We start from the raw sequence: 23,832 nt of genomic DNA on the forward strand, positions 1-23,832 counted from the left end.
TAACATAAAATATCACTGATCGCCAATCACCATAACGAATATGATAATAACGAAAAAGGTTGAAATATTGAAAGAATTGCCAAACTGTGACATAGAGACATTAAGTGAGTAAATGCTGGTGGAAAAATGGTGTCAATTGACTTGTTCAAGGAGATGTTGCCACAAACCTTCAATTTGTAAAAAAAAAAAAAAAAAGAATCTGCGAATGTCAATAAAGCAAAGTGCGATAAAATGAGGTATGCCTGTACTTAGTTGAATAATTTCTGATATTAAAGATGAGTATGGCTTTTGTAACTTTAAAGAAAATTATATAGATGCTTTCAAAGATGTCTTTTTAAAATTGACTTAAATGTTCTACTAAACACCTTGAGGTTATTAGCAAAATTCTCAGTAATAACAGGTCTACTATTATGGACAGTACTAGAATTATAGTAAAAATTATAATAATTGGTAACAATGGAAATATCTTCAATATTTTATTCACTCATTATCTGTCCTTTTTAAAAATAGTGAAGAAAGCTTGCCCAATAAATGTTTAAAAAATATTTACATGATTGACTTCTTTCACTGAATACTAACACTTTCTCCAGTTGAGGAAGGTTTAAAAGGGATGCTCTAACACTGTCAAATTGGTGCTCATGAACACAATGAATGGATGAATGAATTTGAATGTTCAAGAAACAAATCTGTGCCACATATATTTTTATTTTCCATAATTGATGATCACTTTAGTGGTTTAATTTTGATTTATGTTTTACAAATCCCAAAATAAGATATAGTAATTAGAAATCAATGTAAAAAACAAAAACCTTGTTTCCCCAAAACCTGATGTCTAGTACATTAGAAGATGGTAATTTCTGTGATGAAAAATAAGGTAGGAAAGTTAACGGGAAGAGTTGGTGTATTACTAGAGTATTATTTAGAGTGTAGAAACTGATCACTGAGAAGTTGATGTTGTAGCTATTATTGGAAATATATGAAGAAATGGGCCGAGGAGAAATTGAAGGGAAGAGTATTCCAGACAGAGGAAAGAAAAAGTGCAAATACCCCAAGTGGGGAGTTTGCTAGGAGTTTTTAAGGGGAAATGACAAGGAATAAATGTGGTCAGAACAAAACAGTAGGTAGGTTCAAGGAGGTGTAGGAAGCCAAATTCTATAAAATCTTGTAGATGTTTATGAGACAAAATGAGATGGGAGGTGATGGAAGGATTTGATACAGAAGGATAACATGATGGATAACATTATCTGAATTAAAGTCTTAATATAAGAATACTCAGGTTTCCGTATTGAAGACTAAAATGAGGCAATTGTAGAGACAGAGATAAACAATAATAAATTACATTTATGTTTTCTTTAAATTTAGATAGTGCAAAGCATAATGATGGTTAACTTTCAAGTTAATTTTAACTGTTAAATTTCATTTCACTACCAGAAGTACATCAGATTTCACTTGTAATTTATATGCAATATATTGCTTGCTTTTATAGTTTGAAAGTTTAAATTCATAAAAACTGTTAAAAGGAGGTAAGGACCTACAGAATTGATTTGTAATTCTATGAAACTTTGAATAGAATCAAGCTATCAAAAAAATTGTGAAGGAACATGTTGAACATCAAACTGTACTTTAAAATGTCTGTATTATGGGTGTACCAAAAATAAATAAATGAGGAAAAAAATTACAAGTCTGCATCTAAACTTGATAGTAGTGTTTGTAAAGACTCAAACCACTTTCAAATTTAATAAAGCTCTACGAAGTAATCGCTCAATGTTAATTTGTATTGAAACTGTAGAGCTAAAAATAGGCCTTACTTCAAACATGAAAGGTCAAAGTATAATAATAATTTTAACTTGGAACAAGTTCAATGAATGTCAATATTTAACTAAGAGGCTAAAAAGAAATATTAGTTAATTGAATGGTTATTTGATATTAGAAGAAAACTAAACCTTACAATCAAACTAGCCTGCTGAAATAATTGCTAAATAAACGCAAGCGCTAAGATTAAACAATGTCATGCCATGTCAAATGCTAATTGAAAACAGAAGGAAACCACAAAGACTAATCAAGGCCTATGTCTATTAGATATCTACTAGATATCAGAGATGTCTACTCTCAATGGATTATAAAACCGGGAAACCAAGATCTATCTGTGGGAGGTGTGTGTGATGTGTATAATGAATAAATTTGAAGAAAAATGTATTCTCAATATGTTTTTTTTATTGAATGCTTAAAATCTCATCCCTGAATTGTATATGTAAAAACAAAACAAAACAAAACCTGAATGTGGTAAATAATTTAACAAAGACCAAATTACTAATAATAAATAGGATTTAGCATTTCTATAAATATTAACAGGTATTATGTGCTTTCCAGTGCACTGGGCTATATAGCTCCAGGAAAAGGGTGACCTACAGTAAGTTTAATTAAATATCTACTTTCAATAAGCTGGTTAAAAATGCATAATTGATATAATAGCTAAAAATAGATAACTGTTTTCAGTTATATAAGAACAAAGACTCAAAAGTTGATATTCATTTGAAAAAAAAAAAAGAATACCTCTGTTTTGGATCAAGTCTGTCATTGTGAAATAAAAAATTCAATTATTTAATATGCACATTCAGGATCGCTTCAATTATTTTTGCTAACTTACATATGAAGTAATGTCAAAGACAGTATCTTAGTTTTTTCAACATCAATTTTATTCAAAACTCCTTATTCCTACTCCTTTAAAAACAGTAATGAGCTTCCGGCTGAGTACTGTCATCTAGTTTTGCCATCCTTCCTCAGAAATCTCATCATTTCCTGTGTTCATGTACTGAAGAAATCAATGTACCTGATGAAACACCTATTCATTTAAGTAAAATTATAGTTCATCAAACAAACAAAAACAACAAAAAATAATTACCTGTATTGGTTTTGAAAAAAATCAATCCAATTATAAACTGTTTTTTATAGGAAGAATAATATTAAACTTTCAGAAGAAATTACAAACAAGAAAAAGGTCAGAGCAAGTTTTTTTCTTACTACTTCATTATTCTGACTTTGGCCAAGGTCCAATAAATCTAATTTAATGAAGGGATAATGATAGCTCATCCTTGCCCAGTTTTTGCCCAGTCGACACAGTCAATTTACCATTGCTCAAACTCCTCCAAATCTCTTTTGGAAATTCAAATTACAAAGAGGTCTCTCTCTCTCTCTCTTTTTTCTTTTTTTTACATTTTAATGCATGAGCATGCAATTTACTGAGATTTTTAACTATACAACTTCAACATATTACATAACACACTTAGTACAATAATATCGATAATGATATCTACTTAATAAAGTTACTATGACTTTTAAATTAATTAAGACATGCGAAACTTGTGTCTGGCACATTGTAGAGCTCAATAACTATAATGTATCTGCATTATTATTGCTAATGATGACAGTTCTTAGAATACTAGTTTGCATGATTTATAGGCTGATATGCTAGATGTTAAAGTGGATAAGGAGATGAATTAGAATAGACTCTCACCTTAAAGGAACTTACATTCTGGGAGTAAATATTCCCATACGAATGAATTGAGATAGGGAAAAAAAGTCAGTTCTTTAGAACTGTATTGGTCCATTTAGTAAAATTCGTCAATATTTCAACTAATGTACACAAAGTGCTTTGAAAATGTTGATTCAGTTTCCTTAAGACTGTTCCAAGTAACAACACTATTTAATTATTTTTAGTGTCAATAATGTGTTACATAAAAATATAGCCTCATCTCTCAAAGAAAATACTACGTTTTTACAGCCTCATGTTTTTCTTGTTTTTTTTTTTTTTTTTAACCTGTGCCTTTCATTGATAAGGATATTTGAAAAAGTGAACCCTGATAAATTTTAAGCTACATCCAAATAAGTTTTATTGTGAATTTTTAATAATATATACTGGTAAAATTAATTAAAGACATAGAAACAAAAGTCAAGTAATAAATTTTGATGATGGAAATAGAGAGATAAATGAGGTATGCAAGATATAATAATACACAGTTATAAATAGAAAGAGGTATAGATTATCTTGATTATGCAGACTTGGCCTGCATATGCCAAATGAGGTTAAGCTAGGCCAGAAATATTCAGGCTTGCTGCTAAAATGTTGACACCAGTTCCAAATTAAATCCTCATATTCTATCACCATAATTGACAGAAATCATATTCCAATGAAAAGGCCTGAAGGTTGTAGATCTCAATCATTAATAAACATAAAAAACAAAAACACATACAAACATATAATAAATAAAAAAAATACTTTTGAAAATTATTTTTCAGTTAAACTATATTTTTATATATTTGTCAGGATGAAAAACTATAAAATGTTACATCAAATCATGAAATATATTAATCTTATAGACAGACAAGTTTAGTATTATCCATCTGGATACAAAAAAGACTGCCAATATCAACAATTCTGATTCTGAAATAGTTGGTATAGCACTGTTCATTCTGTCAATAATTGTCCAACATGCTCCATTGTTTCTAAAAGCCATCCTTTATTATGAGAGAATGACCATATTATCAACACAGTGTGGAAAATAGCATGCTTAATGTTTGGCTTCTTATAGAAAAGGGCATATTTTCAGCATATCTAAATAACTACTGATGAAATGAGTATTTAAAAAACACTCATATTTATTTCTCCATTCGGTTTACTGTCAAATTCCCATGACTTCCAAAATATTTTCGTGGTTGATTAAATGGTATCCGATTGTTTTGTTTATAAACGTAATGCTCATAATACAATATATAAAAAACTCATAAAGATTTAAGTCTTCTCAGTTCTCTCTGCTTCCCAACTCTTCCTGCCCATTCCACTTTCCTCTCCCTCTTATCTTCTCTCTCTCCCTTCCTCCCACTCTCCATAAAGAAACAAATCATGGCCCATCTTTTTAGGCACTAGTAAGAATTTAAAAAATTTATTTTTGTAATAGGTAACATATTTATTATATTAGTAGTGGTTACAATACCCTATATATTGTTTTTAAGTGAAAGAACAGTGGCAGGGAGAACAATGAGAAAGCCAGAAACTATGGGAAGTGTGGATGAGGTCATGAATTTCAATTTTTTAGAAAAGTAGTATTGTAAAGTTTCTATGAAATGCTGCCGGGGTTGGGGGGAAGTCAACTAACTGTTACTACATCCCTACTTCTCCTACTTCTAAGAAAAAAAAAAAAAATTCCTTCCAAATTTCATCCAGTGATAATAACCACCATCTGGAGCAGTACAAAATATAGCCTCATCATCTCCTATCTATTTAAGAACAACATTTTCCCCACATTTTTTCACCTTTTAATCTTATTTTAAAGTAGTACAGTGATCATAGTTAAGAGGGTCTAAAATATGTGTGATTTTTCAAGACTAGTATCTCCTTAGAAACTGTCTGTGTAACCTTTTCCATCAAGGCATATTTTTGTCCTCCCAAGTTTGCTCTCATCCTGATATTAGTGATAATTATGCCTTTTTAGAGCTTTACCACCTACTAATTATATTCATGCCTATTCAACATATCCATATTGTTCATTTAGTTCAGTTTTTTAAATTTACATACATAGAATCATATGATGCCTTACATCTATAATGATATTTTATTTTTAAGAATCATGTATCTGATTGTGTATAGTTGTAGTTATGTTATAGTAATCCATTGCATACTGCTGCCACAATTCAATTATAAATTATCATTTAGTTTCTTATGAATAATGTTCTAAATATTCTTGGATACATCTTGGTGTATAATTTATGATATATTCCAAAGAATGGAATTGCTGAGTCTTAGGGTATTAGTGACTTGACATTCACTATAAAATGAAAAGCTATTAAACAAAATGATTATACATTACACTTTAACAGCAATATAGGAACAGTCCTACTGCATTATGTATGTGCCATAGTTTGGTTTTGTTAGATTTTAATTTATCTTTTTTGCAAATCTGGAGGAAATGCACTTATTTGGGCTTCAAGATGAATTTCAGTCAATATTTAATAAAAATTTAAAATTTTGATAAATGTTGAGAAAATTCCTCTTCAAAAAAGACTTACCAATTCATATTCACTCAGAATAGATATGAGAGTACCTATTTGTCTTAGCTTTAAAATCACAAATATATTAACTTTTATATTTTGACAATATAAGATAAAAATTATATCTTATATTTTATTAACATGATAGAAAAGTTGACAAATTTTTATTATTAATCATCGATATATCTTATATAAGTGTGCCTTCTTATATTTTTACCAATATCTACTGAACTGTTTATTTTTTTATCAATTTGTAGTACTTAGCAGATATTATTCACATCAAGTATTTTTTCATAGCTATCGAATATTTTCCTCGTTTATTGCTTGTCATTCAGTTTTCTGTATAGAAACTATGCCAAAAGAGAAAATTTTAATTTATATGAAAAAATGTAGTTTATAATATTTTGAAATGATTTTAAAAACATAAAGAAATTTTTATTTACAAGGCATTTTCTTATATTTTCTTTGGATAGTTTTATGGCCCTAAGAAAAATTAAGACAAGGTAAAGCTATATCTATATTTTTCCATTTCCTTGTGAGCTGTAAATGGAGCAAATATATGCAGATGGCCTTTTTATTAGGGTCACATTATATTTGAAAATATTAAAGAAGGAATTTTCATATCTATAATATTTTTCAATTTTGTATTTCAAAATATTAAAATGTATGCTTATGAAGACATAGACATACATATGTGTAAGTGCATATTCATATGCACATGCACATGTAAACACACATAATAAGTGGAAGTACATGTTGGGTACCTGTCATGAGGACACGTATTCCCTAGAAAGGCTAAACTTTAAAAAGTCTGATTATAATGTTTTGTTTTAGCCTAGGATACAGAAAGCTGCAAGAAACATAACCTCTATTCCAAGAATGAGGAAAAAAAAAAACATATAATTTAAAAAATCGTAACTCTCCTTGAGCTCAAAAAAGAGTTGAGTTTGCATGGTAAACAGGTAAATAGAATGCCAAAGGGTGACTATTAGAAGATAAGTCTTCATGTATCTCTTTCATTCTTTATGTTAACAAATTAACAGCCAGTTTGCTCAGTAGTAAAGATCAAGAACACTCTGTTCTCTCACTAGAGACCATTTGCTTACTTTCCAGAGTAATAAAAATAACATCTCTCTCCAGAAAGGAAGGATAGGAAGAATTGCCAACATCACACTTATATGTTCAGAAGTTCCTTAGGCTCAGTGCTTCTTGGCTGACACACAGTCCACTGTGACAACAGCATCTACCTGGTCTAGTTCTAAATCACTCCCATTCAACTTGGGGGAGGAGAGCAAGGGAAACTAATACAATCAAGAAGCTCATGCTGACTGCTGTACCATGATTAAAATGTCTTTGACCCAAGTATCCCATGTGTTCTGCAAACATCTATGAAAGTATGGCAGGCTAACCAGGTAGCTTTGAAACAGGATACAATCTCGGATCCTTTAAGTTCTTGACAGTAACAAGCTCCTCTAAGGAAAATTGGAGAATATTAAATTAAACATTAAAGTTTAAACTTAAGCACAGCACAGGAATAGGTGGGTGAAAGAGAGAGAGATGGAGAGAGAGAAAGAGAGAAAGAGCGAGAGACAGAGAGAGGGAGACAGAGAGAGAGAGACAGAGAGAGAGAGACAGAGAGAAAGGGAACACCCCAGCAGATACAGGTCACTACTGTAGAGTTCTCTTCTATAGAAACTTAGCTAGTCTAGTTAGTCCTTATAGCTTTGATAGCTATTTGATGCTTTTAAACACATGACATTGATATTTTATCTTACTTTCCTATTCCTTATAGGGAATACAGTACTGCCACAAGCTTCTCCACCCTACTTCATGGCAGAAATCTGTAGAAATTAACTTAGTAAATTAGAAATAGAAGGAAATCCCTCAACTTTATAAAAAGCATGCATGCAAATCCTACAATAAATATCACCTCAAAAGTGTAAATAAATGAAAAAAAAAATCAGGATTCTTCTGAAAGGGAAATCAGAGAGAGGAGAAACAATCACATCAAATAAATGATTTTATCATAAAGCTATAGAAATTAAAACAGTGTGCTGCTTGTACAGCAACTAACATATTGACCAACAAATAGAGTAAGGTTCATAGTATAACTACTAATTTATACATGTTTGATTTTGAGATTTGAAAATTTAAGAAAAAAGAGAGAATGTAAATATTTTGAGAATAATCAAGTGATGCAGGGTCGTATTGGGATATTCTCCATTTTTACAAAATCTTCTCTTTATCCTACCATTTTCCACTCTACTCTGCTCCAAGACTTTTATGGATTACATAAAGTGCCTTCCTTGCTCTCTGACTTTCAAGTGGATTCAGTCATAAATAAATATCAACAAGAGATGCTAGTGAGGGAATGTGACCTTCGTTAAGAATCTAGCCATTGCCATTTAGTCCTTTACTCTCTATTTTCAGCTAAGGGAGGCAATAATTGTATCCTTACAACAACAAACATATCACACCAGCTAGATTAGTTACAAGTCATTCCAAGTTCTGATGTACTCAAATTTGTTTATTTAGTAGATTTATATAATTTAATGTAAACACACATTATAGTCCATATCAGCTTATATCAATATATTTACATACACTACATTTTGCAAATACTAGAAAATTTACAGTTAATGAGAATACATTTAGTCATTAAAGAAAATGAGTTATTAAGGAAATGCATCATATTCTGTAAACTAAATAATTTTCATTTATATTTTTTCCAAATGTTTTTTAAAATGCTGAATTTTAAAATTTGAGCCTCTTAAATTCCCAAAGTTGTAGAATTCATGGTATATTCTTTCAGGTCAAGTTCAAATAAATTCATTCTATTTAGCCCTCTGGAAGAATACTACATCAATTAGTGGAGTCTTAATTAAGGCTGACAGAAGGACAAGCTAATTAAGTTATAGCAGCTGATTTCCCTTTACCATAAGCTAAAATATATCATTTAGGTCCATCCTATATAAATGTGAAATAAAAAAAAAAAGTGGTAACACTTTATATATTCTTTAAACCATTTTTACTTAAATTTTAGCTTTGCTATTTTGTAAGACAACTAAATATGGAAAAAATGTCCATGTCCCAAAATAATGAAAGACAAAAAGTATAATTAACTTCTGCTAAATACAGGTGCACTCAAAATGTATCCATTCTTTTTTTTCTGATATAAGGTATCCACCTACACTTAGCAAATTTACAATATATAATCCATAGAACATTGATAATCTTTTCAAATCAACTACTTGAAAATGTACAACTTTCATATTATTTCAGAAAATTTAACTTTTCTTTTTAGAAAGTGCTTACTATGTGGTGAAGTATTTTTAGCATGTTAAAGTCGGATTTACATTGATCTCAAGTCATATGCAGTAAAGTCCCATGATTTGTAAATCATTTTTGTTTTTGCGATGCCACGAGTTTCCCCCCCACAAATCACTTGTCAACTTATATTTGTGTCCAGTCCCTGCCAATAAGTTTTCAAAGATATGTGGTTTCCCTTATGGTTCCTGCAAAATCCAGCCTGCCTATCATAAAATTTAAAAGAATGCTCTAATATGATATTTCCTGTCAGGATAGGAACTATTATCATTTTAGTCTAGAATTATGCTAACTAAGGTCTAAATTTATAAAGAAATGGCGGCTAAACACAAAAATTAATGCAAAGGAGAAACTGAAAATTAGACAGGCAGATCACAGATTAAGTGTTCTAGTATAAAATAATATTAATTTCTTCTTAAAATTGAATAATATCATTGCTTTGGGAGATATATCGGAATTTTTCTCTTAAAATAAGTTTGAATAGCTTTAATAGTCAAACTAATCACTGCAGTACAAAAATTACCTTGGTATGTACATTTGAAAAAGTTAGATAAACCTAAGTAACATAACCATGTGAAATATGATTAAAAGCTACATAATTCAAAGTATCTGCCAAAATGAACTACCTGAAAAAATAGTAATGATAAAATATACATGTATTCTTCATTCTTGCAATATGACATGCTATGTATCTGTTAGGATAATATATAAAAATGTTGGGGAAAGATGACAAAACATATTTCTAAAAGCATGAAAAAATTTATGAACAAATTCTAACTGAAAATGAGAACACAGATTGATAAAATAAGGAATAAAGTTGCTTTTGCTTGAGAATGTTTCATTACTTTGGTATGGTTGCACTACATGATCTATCTCCTAGCATACAATGGACAGAAAGAAAAACTGATAGTTCATTCAGGAAAATGTGTCTAAACATGCTGGGATGTAAAGACTACACTTATCATAGAAGCAGGAAACAGGGGTAAACTGGGTCCCCTCGCCTCACCCCATGCCAGACCAACAATGATTGCTTGTCAAAGCAAGTGAGGAAAAGACTTTTGAAAGGCGAAACATGAAGCAAGCATAGAATGACTATTTTCAGCCAAATTTCATGCTGTAACAAAAATGTCCATTTTTATGTTAATGGCATGATTTGGATTTAGAGAATAATGGTGTTAGTTGATTGCTAAAGATTTGATAGGTTTCTAGATATTACTATCTGTACAGAGGGTTATAAAGTAAAATTTCATGTGACCAAAAAGAATACTGGTTTTATGTGAGAAATGGAAGAGTAGTGATTAGAAGTACAGTGGGAGTAAATCATCCCAACTCATACCATCAAGGGAATGGACTCTAAACACTAAGAAGACTGCTGAAGAAGTGGCATCTCTAGAGTGCAAGAGTTTCATTTAGTATGTAAATAAAAATGTGGAGGCAACTAAGTTTGTTAACACTGTAGCAGAATTTTCATATGTCAAATGGAAAGACATGGGAAAGAATCAGATAAGAACTCAAGATAGAACACAGCAGACATATTTTGAGTAGTAATTATAAGTGGATTGGATTGGATTATATGGTGGCATAATTTTAGTCAGCCATATGATGCAAATCCTGCTAGTCCTCAGATGGAAGATAGCATTTAGTTGTTGCCTCAAAAGATTATACTACTCAGAAAGTGTTTATTTCTTTTCTTTTCATTTTTCTTTTTGATTCCAAAGGGTATGTTGTACATTTTGAATTCGAGAGGTCACAGGAAATTTCAGGGCTACGTTATCTACACTCACAGAAAAATACGGATATGATGAACTGAATGGCTATGACCAAAGGCAGTAATAGTATCAAAGGAAATAAATTTTATCACTAAACAGGTCCTCTATTCTTGAGTATTTGCTTATATTCCCTTAATCCTATTTTTACTAAGCATCTCTAAATAGACAAATCGGTTTATAATTATTTCTGCCTGTATGTATTTTCATCATCATTCCCTTCCTTGGGTAGGTTTGAGGAAGGAAATAATGTTTATTATTACTTACATCTGTTATCATAAATACATTGTTAAGATAATTTTTCAAGTAAAAATGTACTCATAGTTATAGATAGGTAGACTAAGGTAAAATGCTTTACAACATATCAGAACACATCAGAAAATTTTCCTGTTGAATCAAAATCAAGTATTCTTGAATTATTAGTAAATTCGGGTTATACTCATATAGGCAAAAACTAAACCATTACAAGTAAACTGGAGTCAAGATATAACAATTAAACAGCAACTTCTGATTGTTTTCCAATGAGTCATTTTTCCAACAGTATGTTGTCATTTTTGCTAGTAAATTTTAGGAGAGAAAGCCAGTTTTCCAAATGCTTCTGTGTAGAAATTATTTCAGGTAAGTGTTTTTCTTCTCTGATATAACAATGTATGACAGGAAATATTAGTGACATTCAAATACTAAATTTGTCTTCAATAGAAACATTAAAATCATTATATTTTGCTTATAAAGTCAACTTTGATTCAGTCACTTTAATGATAAATCTAAACCATGACCACTGTATTCTGAGAACGAATTTTAATTTGATTTTGAAAAAGAACTATCTTGTTATATGTAGAAAATAAATTAAATAAACCTAGGCACCTACTTCCATTTTAGGAAGTAGATCCCTGTTAAAAACATAATAGAAATATAATTGAGAATGCTGTTCTTTGTGATACTTGTAATGTACCAGTTCCTATTAATGATAGCACTTAACTATGAAATTCTGCATTGAAGACAATACAAAAGTTGAATTGCTGTTTGAGAGAGCAATACTTATTAATGCTATGAGTTGCCAATAATAATATATTTTTACCTTAGATAAAAATATACTGTGTTTCTGCTGGAGAGTAAAAGAAATATGTGCTCTATGTTAAAGAGCTGCATGCTATTTTAAAAATATACAGTATTACTGTTATTGTTATGTTTTTATATTCAAGCACTGATACTAGTATTGTAAATTAGCTTGTCACTAAGCAAACCAAGAAACTTCCTCCTTGTGGTTTTGTGCATTTTTCCAGAAAAATATGTAGAAATTCAGAAAGAACAATGGCATAAATCAAAAATTTCAAATAAAACAGGAACAATTAAACACCATAGCAACTCCCAAAAGATTAGATAATTTTGATTTAAATAAATTTCAGGAAAGACTGGCACTTGTAATAAGCAACTATATAGCACATGATTCAATCCTGATGTTTAGCAACAGAAAGATATTAAATGAATATTTAACTTCCCCCTCCAAATCCACCAATTCAATAAAATCTCAATTAAAATTCTGGTTTTATTTTCTAAGAAATTCTTCAAATTCATTCTATAATTCACATGAAAGTATATATGTAACAGCAAATTAAACTCTGAAATAGACATATAAAGATAGGCAACTGTGTCTATAAGATATCTAAAGATTAGAATACCACTATGTCGGTAAAATGACAAAGGTAAAAAATACATATTTAAATGTGTTATTTAGAAAGCAATAAAACAAGAATTTCTAAGAATCTGAGAAAACAAGAATTTTTATAACTGTAGGTAGCACTGTGAACAATGTGGAATTTTAAGAAAAAATACAGTATTTAGTGGAAATAAATATGTGTTGATCCCTGAACCAAATAGCCTACTCCTGAGCGTGCATCTCAAAAAAGTCATCACAAACATTTATAGGATTACATATTCAAGGTTGTCCGTTATGTGTTATTCTTAAAGAGGGGAGGAGTGTAACCAAGAAGTATCATCATGAAAGAACGAATAAGTGAAATATGTGATGGCCGACCAGGCATAATATGCTAGGAACTCAAGAGTACTCTTAATTTGACTCTAAAACCGAGTATTCTTAATTTAACTCTGAACATACCCGGCAATTTGTTTCATTAAAACATCACAGGGATGGGATGAAAATATTCACATTTAGAATAATAATGTATTTTTAAAATACTAAGTTATCTCTAGGGACAAAGAAAATTTAATTTATGCTAACGTTAAAGGTATATGCATATTTATCATCCCATTTGAAGATGTTACATCCAAGGTATCTAAAACTAAACTTAAATCAGTAACACATGCAGTTTCACTGAGATTGGAAGTCAAATCCCTTTGCATTTTTAATATGTGTGACTGCTCTCAAAAGCAGTCTGGGCAATTGACTACTTCTCACTATTGATCTACACACTGTGTCACAGAATTAATTTACTTTTTAATATAGCATTTATATTTAAATAACTTAAATATAGGAAATATGGAGAATAATTACTTCATGGATATGTAGAGTACATTCCTTTAAAATAAATTACATTCTTACATATGACTGGCACAAATATTAATAATTGTCTTAACTGTTATAAAGTTTATGTCCCGAGTACATGACGATAACAGAAATCCATAAAAATATAACAGGCATATTTACTCCTATAGAAAAGTAACACAAAATAATTTAAAAATAAAAATTTTATCAAAAATATATTATTTTACCACATTTTCTGGAAGGCAGGTTTTTCAGCAAAATAGAAAAGAATATAGAGTGGGCTCGGATAGTTCTACAACTGAAGACTTAAAGGTGTGAGTCCTTAAGGAAATAACTGATGCCTAATCAATTAAAATTCAATATGTTCAACCCTTTTGAACCCTTCAGTAGAAGCTTTTATATATGTTAGTATTCTTTAAGCCATTGTTTATCAATGACTTTAATGAGGGTATTTGTTTTAGCTTGATTCACAAGTCACTAAGTGACTGTCAGCAGGACTTTACCTGGAATGGCTGCAGATCTTGTTGATTGGTTAGACTTGCTCTGAATTTAATTCACGTGTCTATTAACTTATTTAGCTAAGATCTCTACATGCAAAATCTATTTATTTGTTGCACAAACACCACTGTATATGCTACATATAAAATTAGTAAAGAATGTCTCTGCACAATGGCAACATCACTGAGGTCATTATATTACTATTCTTTTTAAAGTTACATTTTTTCAACCATTTCAAACTAGGTTAAAAGTTAATAACTGTTAGAAGAAGCAAAAATCTGCAAACACATGATTTCAATGATAATTGATAATGTGGTAAAATAAAATTCGCTATCACATTTAATTATAAGTGATATTTGCATGTACTTGTGTTTAATGAAATATATTTAAAGGTAGACAGCTGATGTGATACAGAAGAAAGATATTAAAAACTCCATATTTTATTTACATATATATTAAAATGTGAAAATATTGAGAAAATATAAAGCTTAATATATTAGACTCCTTTAAATTCTTTACCTTAATAAATTGATATATATTTTTGACATTTAAAAATGCATAAGTAATTTTCCCTCAGGTGACAATCATAGAAGAGCTAGACACATAACAGATATTTACATTAAATATTCTTATGAAAATTTCATTATTTTGAACAAATTCTCTACTTCCTTTGGTAGGATATGTAACAGTACTTGTTGAATTTATGTAATGATCTAATATACTATGAACCACAGGGGAGGAAAGTAATCTTTGCTAGTAGCTATCTATTTATTTATAGAGCTTCCTTAACTTTTCGCAGAATAATTAATTCTATTGTCACTAATAAGTGACAATTCTATTGTTCGAAACATAGATAAAATCCAAACACTCTAGTTTAATTGTAATGTCCTCAATGATATGCCACATGTCATTACATTTTTCTCCAACCTTTATTGATTGATTGAATACAGTTAGACAAGTTATCAATTTTAGTATTAAAATATTTTATGTCATTATATCCAAATCAAATAGAGAAAAAAATCAATTGGATGTTATTTCAAAGTCAAACTATCTAATATAATATCTCTGTATCTTTAAAAGCAACTGAAAATTAACATATATCTTTTGGTCTTTTGCGCATTTTCATTATATAAAATATCTTAATTAAATGCATTAAAATTATTGGATATTTAGAAAGAATAATTTTATGATATAAATTTAAAGCCAGATTAAAATAGAGAGATATGGAGAGATAATACGTACTGGTATGCAACGATCCATGGGGATTTGAAATATTTTTTTCTTTATATTTTGCAAAAGTAGTTCAATTTCCAGTACAATATAGCAGACACAAATAAAACATAGTGATAGAATAATAGATGCATAAATCCATTGCAAAATTAATGGTACCACTCAAAATTTATGCTAAAGTTTATTGTTAGACAGAAAAATAAGAAATTTCTAGAAAATTAAGTAAGAAGTAGTAGTAAGAAAGATTAACATCAAGATCCAGTTAGTAAAATAAATGGTCTACTGTACATGCCAAAGAGAATTTAAAAAAATTAATAAAAATCATGAATACTGGACTATAAAGTTTTGATAAAATATCTGATAGAAAGTACTGGGTCCTTGGTTTGAGAAGAAGGGGAATGACTCAGTAGGGGTAGCAAATTTCCCTAATCAGGAAGAGAAAGTATTCATTCCAGGAAAGGGAGAAGAGGAGAGTAGAGAGCAGATAAAACATGGTAAAAGGAGGAGAAAAGGAGAGGACAATATAACCAGGAACATGGAGAGGGAATAGTAGCAGAAAAAAGAGGAAAAGGAGAAGGAGGAGGAGGAGGAAGAGCAGGAGCAAAACAAGAAGAATGAAGAGGAGACAGCATAGGAATGAGAAAATGGTAATAACCATAGACATTTTAAGTATATGAGAATATTGTGTCATATTTTTCAAGAAGTGTTTTATTCTAGATAAGTAAATTTTAGAGTCTAAATAAATAAAGTTAGATAATTTCCCCAAATATATGCCAAATGATGGTGAGTCTAACATAACACTGACATAAAATCTAAACAAATCTATATTAAAAAAAAGGAAAATATTAGGCCATAGAAAAATAAATGCAAAAAATTATATATGATAAATTTTGTCATTCAGCTCAATAATCCATTAAATTAATAAAATACTAAGCTTTTGTAGAAATTAAAACATATAGTTTCTGCTATACTAGAAAAATTAATGTAATTAATGCATTAATAACTTGAAAAAATCATGATGATCTAAATAAATTAAATAAATATTTCATATTATTCAACATTTCCTTATGATGAAATTCTTTTAAAGACAAAATGGAATTTATTTAGTTTGATAAAAAGTAATCTATCTGGTACCAACACTAAATATTTTTATAATGTTAAAATTATATATTTATGTGTATATACATATAGAAAACATATCAATAGAGTTACATAAAAAGCCCTGTATATCAATAAAAATAAAAATAAGAGAAAAAAAATCATAGAATAATATAATGCAGAAAATATATTGTATAACTATAAATAACTATGCATTTTACATTAAATCTGTCATGCTAGTGATCCAGTAATGTCTCATAAATAACAGAGTAGCTAACAGATTAATATGGATGATATCATATCAACATAATTGATATAATTTGAAAAGATTAATATTATACTGTTTCTCTTCATGAAAACTTAATATTTACTGCAAATTTCGACATAAATTTTCCATTTTTAGCAAAAATGGAATGTACATTCCATAATCATCAAAATCATTATGATGACATATTAAGAACTAACATTTATTGCACTTTTATTAACTGTAAGCAAGTTCTTGCTCTATGTGTTATTTTTATGGTAAAATTTGAAATGTGTATCATTTATTATCTATCATTGTAAAAAGGGTATTTAGACTCAAAGAACTAAACATTTGTCCAAGATTTTATATATAGTAAGAAGTGAAGCCAGGCTTCAAACTCAGGTACTGCCTACCAAATTAATGTCTCCTCTGTGACACAAACTTGCATTTCTACCTATTGACTACCTATTTGATATCAATGCCATGGATATCCCAATAAAGTATCAATTTTGGCATGTTCCCTATAAAATCATTATCTCTAAGTCATTTAAAATTTATGCTTTTTCAATTTCCTCTTTTCGGCAAGTATACAATTAGATCCCCCATGAACGATCAGTTACAAAGTATTGTCAAAGTCATTTAATAAATAGTACTTTATTGCATCCTAATTCGACTCCTGCACCTCTCTGGTTCTCCCCAATATATTCTCCATAATTAAGACAGAAAATCATATTAACACACTCAATATCTCTAAATAAAAAATGCTTTAAGAACACAAAGTTCCGCTGTTTTCTGTATTTTTCTATGATATTTGAAATAATTCACAAGTTTACAAAGTAATAAAATAAAATAGAGGATCATAGAAATGACAATTCTAATAAAAATATATGTACAAATATAGAAGTTATAATGAAGAAATAATGAGAGAAAGCAGACATACATAGTTATAAGAAACTTCACATCCTACAGATTTTACACATATTAAATCTATATATGATTTATAATTTAAAATTATGCTAATACATTTTTATCATTTTGATAAAAGATATAGATCTCTAGAGAAATTAATTGCAAAACCAACATGAAGAAATATTAAATCAAAATATCCCTGTTTATTTAAGTAATTAAAGATTCAATTAATATTTATTCACAGAAATCTCCCAAGCCATACAATCTTGCTGAGGATTTGTACTATCTTAAAAATGTTACTTACTCTTCCATGGACATAAAAGGAAAGGCCATTTCCAATAGTGTTATATGAATTCAGTATAACCTTGTTCCTGGCAAAGACTTTCTAAAAAATGAAAAATTACAAGACAATAATTCTCATGAACATCAATATTCCTAAACAAAATATAGCAAAATATATCTACCATCATTCAAAGAGAGTTACGACATTGATTTCTCAGTCTAGAATTGATTTCACATTTGAAAAATTAATATAATTCACCTCAATTAAAATGAAAAATATATGGTAATCTAATCCATGCAGAAATGCATTTGATAATATTTAACATCTATATATGTTAAAAACTCATAGCAAACTAGGAATAAGAAGGCACTTCTAATAAATGGTTTCTACAAAAATGAATTACCTCTAATATTATACTACTTAATAGATAAAAGCTGAGGTTTTTTCTTCTGAAAACATAATGAACCAAGATGGAATGCTACCACCCATTATATTACATATTGTACTAAACGTCCTAGTCAGTTTCTTATAACAAGAAAACTACATAAAATAAATAGGAATGTTAGACTAAATAAAACTGTAAATATTCTCAGTTAATACAAAGAGAAAATAAAAAATAATCTAATGATATAAAAAGGTAATGTGATAAAAATGTAGTGTGAATATTTTCTTGTTTCTGCACAGTTAAGATGTTGTATTCTAAGGAAAGAAATCTGGTACCTAGTTTAAGAGACAAGCCTAAGAAGTTAAAGAGTCACTGTCTGGAAAGATAAGAGATTTGTCTCCCCACAGATATGTGTTTACATTTAAAAGGGTGATAAAACTCAGAGCAATTCCTGCACATTCCAAAGATTTGTAAACTAGGGACCTTCTCCTTTTCTTCCTGGAGAAGATTCCTTTATATTGGAAAATTTAGATTTCTCTCCCTCTGGAGGAAAGGTGAGCATATGTATACAAATTCCTATATAAACTACTAGATTCATATTTTGAGGATTTCTGATGGGTGGTATCAGAAATCCCTTTTTGCAATGTGCAGTATTAACCCTCTGGCTCTCATTGGGTTGCCCTAAAAGGAAAAAACAGTGTTTAGGGAACTAATGAGATTATTACTACAAGTAATAATAAGTCTGATTCCATATTTAGAAATTTCATGTTTGTTTTCAGGATAACATAAATAAAAAGAGACATTAAGAAATAATCTAATAGATGCATTAAATGATAATTGAATTTAGCAAGTTTGTTGTATGCAAGAAAATATTAAATATCACATTCCTAACAATATCTCTACATTAGAATGGATAAAATCCCCAAAAGTGAAAATACCAATTGCTGGATATGTAGCAGTAAGAACTCTCATTCATTGCTGATAGGAATTAAAAATGGTAGAACCACTTTGAAGAACATTTGACAATTTCTTGCAAAACTAAGTAGTTTTACAACGAAATCCAGCAATCACACACTTTAATATTTACACAAAACATTTTGTAAATTTATGTCCACACAAAAACCTGCATGTGAATGTTTAAAACTATTTCATTTATAATCATCAAAAACTAAAAGCAACCGAGATGTTCTTTTACAGATTCATATAATGAAATAAAAAGATATCAATCATGAAAAGACAGGGAAGAATCTTAAATTCATATTGCTAAGTGAAAGATGCCAGTCTGAAAAGAATTCATATTATATGATTACAATTATATGATATTCTGGAAAAAGCAAAACTAGAGTGATGGTAAAAAGATCAATGTTTGCCACGGATCTAGATAGAAAAGTTATATATGACCAAAGTTTAATAAATATATTATAAAGATCTTTCACAAATCAGGATAGAAAAGATAGAATATTAATAGAGATTGAGGACTTATATAGCACTTGACAAACGGGATATGCAAATGACTAACAGGCATTTGAAAAGATTATCAATCTAATTATATATCAGAAAGATATATAATAAACTTAACAATACTATTATACAAAGACTAAAAATATCAAGCATGGAGACAATGTGGAGCAATGGTGAGTCTAGGCTGCAAATATGAAAAGAGATACCTCTTTACAAAATGTCATAGTATCATTTACTAAGTTTGAACATACCATACTCTATGACCAATAATTTCATTTCCTATTTATACTCCCCCCAAAATGTGTACATAACTCATCGAAAATATATATGTCTGTGTATAATATGTATGTACATATATATATGTACATATATATACACATATCTGACAATACTATTATGAACAAGACTATTATGAACATATGAACACATATACTAGCATGTTCATAATAGTATTGTTGTTATAGTCAATATCTAGGAAAAAACAAATAAGAAGTTAAATATGAAAGAATAGTGTAATGGCTAAAGAAAATATGTTATGTTTATAGGATATAATCCTTACAGTACTGTGCAGTATGAAAAAAAAACTAAAAATTGTGATATACACCTAATGGATGAGCCATAGATATAATGCTGAATGAGAAGCCAGCTATAAAACAGCACATTCTGTATTTCTATTTGTATAAAGTTTAAAAAGAACCATAGGTTAACTGTGATATCAAAGCACTGGTAAATGGCTGTGTATAATCAATTAATGAAGAATGTTTGATTATTAATAAAACTGACAAATATTATCTTTTCATATTTTTCTATAATTTATTCCAAAAATATATTTTTAATCTTAATTCTAGGCTATTATTTAAAGAATTTCCCAATCTAATTTTGCTGAATTTATTATAATGCTGTAGGCGATATGTAAGGAATCAATTCAGAACTTTTGGCAATAATTTGGATTTATGTATTCCAATACTGACTTGGTGAATAGAGAAAACAGCCAGACTCAGTGGATATAACAAAACCACATAAACACTCATTAGAGATGACATTTTATTGGAGAACTTCTTTCCTTTATTTTTTTCTTTACCAGAGGAATTTAACTCACACTTTTTATGGGTTTCACTATGCTAGCCATGATTTTAATGTTACAGTATATTCCCTGTTCTGAAAAAGTTTACAGAAGAGCTACAACCAAGTAAAATGCAATAGCATAACTATGTAAAGCGTGTTATAATAAGTGTATTATTGGGAATATGGGGAAACAGAGGAAGAAGAGACAGCACAATATGTGTGTTGGTATTTCAGAGGCTCTTAAGGATGAGAGGAATTTGTCTTATAAGTAAAAGAATAAAAGAGAGTTACTGGAAAGGAGAGTAGCACAGTAGTCACTAGAAAGAAAGATAAAGAGTGATACATTTGGAGAGTAGTATGAAAGTCACAGTAAATTTAACACAAAGTAATAGTAGTCTATAAAAGACTGTGAAGATACACATGAGCAAGTTTGTAAAAGAATATATATATATATATAGCACACTAAAATGTTTATACTTTTTCTGGAGGGTAATAGAAGCTCTTAAGCACTATTAGGCAGACAAGTGAAATGGAGGTATTTGCATTTTAGAAACATTTTTATGTCTTCACTAAGTATATATATTGTGGGACAAAAGGACAGGAGTAAAAAGAATTTGAAATGGTTATGGGAAGCCAAGTGAAAAAAATAATAATGGTGATGCAAATGAATAAATGGCTGGTGGTATGCACAAATGTGAATGCATTTAACAAATAATTAGGAGAAAGAATCAATGGAACTTGATAACCGATTGGCTGTTTTTGTAATAATGATAGCTAGAGTTGTAAATAGTGAGGTTTGAATTTCCAGTTTGTGTATTCTCTGAGATGAGAAGCACAAAAAAAAAAAAAAAAAAAAAAGATTTGGGGCTTGTTAAGATGGAGTACATCAGGAACTGCTCAAATGTATTTCTTTAGTAGGTAGTTTAATTTATGGATTTACAGTAAAGAAAGTTTACTGGAAAAAGGATGAAATAGATAATACTTAAGTAGAGTTGTCATAAGGTGAAGTATTTTTCTAAGTTGTAAGATGACAGCTTGTGTTTCAATTCATATGTAAAAGTAAAGTAGAAAAAAATATTAAGAGAGTTTTAAAACGGGTAATTAGTAGGACAAAACATATTAAGCTATTTTTAAATATGTGTTCTGTGGACAAGAAGCATAGGCATCATCCTCAAGCTCATTAGAGACACAGAATCTAAGGTGTCACCCAAGATCTATATTCTTTGCAAGATCTACAGCGATTTGTATGTACACTAAAGTTTCATAAGCAGTACTTAAGTTCTTCAAAACTTCATTAAGTTTACTCATGAAGGCGTTGATTTTATGTAAGAGAAAGGGTATAGCTTCTATGTTTACAGAAAAGAAGGCACATGCGCAAATGCTGTTACAAATGCAGATGTGGATCAAGAAGCCGAGGAGCTTCCTACTTGATCATTTAAATCACCTTCCTCATTTGCTGAACTCAAAAAAGGGTGCGGCAGAGTTTTAGTATCTAGATTGGAGAAACTTTTTAATGCCGCATGGAGTAAATGTGAGATGAGATTAAAGAAACAGTATGACTTTAAGATAGTTTTGTTTTGTTTCGTTTTGTTTTAGGTGAGGCAACCATTGGTTGACCTCACATATTGCAAGGACCTTGTCAGCTTACAATCCCTTATTTTTCATTTTTTTATTTTTTATGCCTACATCACCTGGTGTTCCTAGGTGGTTTCCCATCCAAGTACTAACCAGGCCCAATCTTGCTTAGATTCAGAGATCAAATGGGACCTGGTTTGTTTAGGGTAGCATAGCTGTAGACAAATTTAAGATAGTTTTGAAGGATCAGTTAAAATTGGACACCAAAAATGTGTACTGACATCAATCTATATGAGTTATTTTTTTCTAACAGCACTCACGGGCCTTGGCAAAAGGTAAAAGTAGGCAAATAATTGCAGCAATTTGGAAAATATATATAATATTTGAACACATTTTTAGCAAAATAGTTGAAGAAATAGAAAATAGTCTAACGAAAGAAAGAAACGGAAACAAAGTTAAATGACTGAAATCAAGGAAGTAGCAGTTGAAGAACAGTATAAATAACAAAATTACGTGAATAGAGTAATCAGAAATAATAGTCTAAGAATGAAGAACTGTGGAGTGTTTCTGCATAATGCCAAGGTATAAGTTATGATTATGAGAATGGGTTCTGGAGGTACATTAAAATTGAATACCACAAATATTGAAAAAAAAATATCAGACAAATGAAAGATCAGGGTGTTGAATAGTTTATCCACTTGACTGTTGAAATCAATGTAAATAAGTTGTCTCTGAGTAGAAAGAAAGTACATGAAGTGCCAAGTTCTACAATAAGCAATGGAGAAGAGCAAGAAGTTAGTAGAGGACTTCATTGTGGCTTTCATTGGCCATGGGCATTTTTGTCTTTATGATCTCCTTTTTCCATTAAAAAAAAAAACAGGTAAAATTTATATTTTTTAGCTTTACTAGTTTAATGGCAAATACATTAAGATTACATACTGAGATATTTTTTCAACCTGAAATTTCATTCATGTTTCCTTCTGATTTTAACAGATATTAAAGCATTTCTGTGGGCCCCTATAATTATCATAGGCCCTAACCAGTCTGCCTAATGGATAAGTTGGTCCTGAACTATTGTGTGTCTATGAAATAAATTGTTTTATCTGCTTAATTTAAAAGAATAAGACATTGAAATTTTTAGTTGTCAGTTTTATTATTCTTTGCTTATATGAGTGTTTATTAGATTCCTTATCAATTAAAATCAACTTTAATTTACTTAGCAAAATGTTACTTGGATTCAAAAAATGACTATAGGAACTTCTTCCTCTTTTTGGATATAAGCAGCGAAGAGAAAAAATAAATGAAATAATTTTCAAAATACTGAACAGAAGGCAACAAATAACTATGAACTCTAAGAGACAGGAAACAAATTAGCTGAGCAATGTGTTTTCCCAGCTAATTCTCTTGAGAGGTTCTAGTCCATGGTTCAAGGCGGAGGAGTCT

General features: G+C 29.6%; 1 pseudogene; it reads right to left on the reverse strand.

Annotated features, from left to right (window-relative positions):
• Nucleotides 1-22,493: 22,493 nt before the first annotated feature.
• LOC118609608 lies at nt 22,494-22,612 on the reverse strand (annotated as a pseudogene).
• Between the last annotated feature and the right edge of the window lie 1,220 nt (nt 22,613-23,832).

The sequence above is a fragment of the Rousettus aegyptiacus genome, unplaced genomic scaffold, assembly GCF_014176215.1.
Source record: "Rousettus aegyptiacus isolate mRouAeg1 unplaced genomic scaffold, mRouAeg1.p scaffold_m13_p_11, whole genome shotgun sequence".
Classification (NCBI taxonomy): domain Eukaryota; kingdom Metazoa; phylum Chordata; class Mammalia; order Chiroptera; family Pteropodidae; genus Rousettus; species Rousettus aegyptiacus.